At 40.3% G+C, this 2,447-nt stretch overlaps 1 non-coding gene across 1 annotated transcript; it reads right to left on the reverse strand.

Annotated features, from left to right (window-relative positions):
• Positions 1-356: 356 nt before the first annotated feature.
• On the reverse strand, positions 357-425 carry LOC148035709 (small nucleolar RNA SNORD36). The gene has a single exon (XR_015691031.1). It is a non-coding gene; the product is annotated as a small nucleolar RNA SNORD36 (small nucleolar RNA).
• Between the last annotated feature and the right edge of the window lie 2,022 nt (positions 426-2,447).

Below are 2,447 nucleotides of genomic sequence, written 5' to 3' on the forward strand. Positions count from 1 at the left end.
CCATTCAATAAACTTTCACAAAATCTCAATCTTCATCAATCAATACTTCATCCCTCCTTACAGAAGATAATCAGAACAAAACAGACCAAAACAGAACAAAACAGAAGGTATACAGAACCATTCAAAACCTATCAGAACATCACAGAACCACCAACAAACATCATGAACTTCCAAAACACAATCAATATCATCTAAAACACTCTCAAACCACTTCCAAATCAATCAATCATCTCAAAAAATCAACCATTCAGCTCTCAAAAACAACAAAAATCAGCCAAAAAACAAGTCATTTCAACACTCAACATATCCCCACACTTAATAAGGAAGCGTCCTCGCGACCCAGAAAAAAGGGAATACAAGTTCAGTTGAAAAGCTCAACTTTGATCTTCAATATCTTTTCACAAAGAATCCATCCACCACGACCCCAACTTATAACCTGTTTCTGATAGAAAAATACAAAGAAAGGAAAACCCTTTATTCATTAACACCTCTTATCAAACTAAAAAATCACCACAAATTTGTAAAGGATATAAGAATTTGCTTCTTCTTCATCAGCATCAGCTTCAACTCTCCAACCACGACCCCATCTCTACAAATCTCCAAAACATAGCTCGTACACGAAATCCAATAGGAAACCACCACGTTTGTTTGACATAAAGGAATTCACAACACAAACACTAATACACAACACAACCATCTGAATGACTCCTTCAAAAAGAAAGTTGTTCATTAAAAGCTTCCATTATACATTGGAAAGGTATCAATGAAGATGATCCCTCTTAAAAGATTGATGTTGTCGGAATCGATCCATAGATAAGGATTCATCTACAAAGTTTTTGGGAGGATTTTGAAAAAATTGGAGACAGCACATCCTTTCCAACAGGACCAAGTATCTGCTAGGCAAACAGAGGGCATGAAAATACAATATCTCCAATTGTTGGGAATCAATGCTAACATTGACATTCATGCATAACTTTGGAATAGGCTTTGAATCAGTATGAGAGTGCCTATGCATATACGCCAAGTACCAAGCAAAGTGAGCAGTTAATCTCACTGAGGGATCTGCAGACTGTGAATATTGTTGGGCAAAATGAACATAGTTTTGATAAGCTTGACTAGAAGCTGTCCATTCTCCTGGAATTACTGGCCAATTAATCTGCGGTCCTGTAAGGCAATCATCCGAACTCCATCCCCTTCTTCTGGAAATCTGATTATCAAAACCGTCATAGTCACTAACCAACTGAGGTGGTTGAGATATGGAAGTGTTAGGAGAGGGTAGTGGAATAAGGGAAAGTGGATGTAGGGAAGGATAGGAAAAATCATAAAAAGAAGAAAAGGTTAAAGAAGGAGTGGCAGAAATTTGTAAGGAATCACTAAGGAACGGTGTTAACTGATAAATAGGAAATGTGGAGGGTACATTTATGAGGGGTGAAGGACAGGGTGGAGAAGGGGAAAATACCCTATCCTCAATAAAGGAACAGTAGGTGAAAATAGGAATTTGAGGGAAAGATGAAGGTTGGAAAAGAAGGGGTAAAATTATTGTGGAATTAGATTGACAAAGGGAAATATATATAGCATAGCGGTGAGCCATTTGTTGGTAATAGAGGAGGGTAGGAACAGAAGGTCCCAAGAGAGATCGTCTATGATTGAGGACCACCGAATCAATCATGGGATGCCACGAATTATCCTGACAATCAGCTACTTTGGAGGAATAACTCTGGAACATATCAGCTATGCGCAACTCCAAATGATTGACATATAAAACAGCCTGTAAGACCACATCCCCCACATACCATGCCATATCTACTTCATCTGGGATTAACAAATCTCCTCGTAGATACATGTATGACATCAACATGGTGTCTGGTGTGACAGAATCGTCAAAGACCCATCTGACTACCTCTGTCAACAACTCAGCAGACCAAGCCCCACTCCAGCCATCCTCTGGAAAAGGTAAATCCATCGTGGAAAGCTTCATATAGAAGACCAACTTCTGTAAGTGGTAGTGGACAAAGAAAGAATAGTCTGGTAAGACATATCCCTGAAACTGCTCAAAGGTAGACCATAATAAGTCCATTCTGGACTGCAATCTTTCAACTTTATCTTGGAATAAAGGGCACAAAGTAGCCTGTCTCTGTAGGGCAGCCAAGTCCTGCTGTGAAAGAGAAGGAATTAATGGAACAAGAGGGCCCAACAATATCCTTGCAGAGGAAAGGAATGGCATCTCCTGAGACGAGACTGTTCAGGGAGGGAACTGAGATCTCCAAAGATCCTTCTCTATGTGCTCGGAACAGGTTATTGCAAGTGAGATACCCAGGGAGTTCACTGCTAGAAGTAGCAGGGATAGGCACTGAGGGAAGTACAGCAGGGGCTTTATCCGCTACCCTCTTCAAGCGTTTGCGTTGTATGACCAGGGGAGGCAGAGAATCATCATCCTCAATGTCAAT

This window comes from Lygodium microphyllum, chromosome 5 (assembly GCF_053477565.2).
Source record: "Lygodium microphyllum isolate KBCC chromosome 5, Lygodium_microphyllum_v1.1.10, whole genome shotgun sequence".
Lineage (NCBI taxonomy): Eukaryota > Viridiplantae > Streptophyta > Polypodiopsida > Schizaeales > Lygodiaceae > Lygodium > Lygodium microphyllum.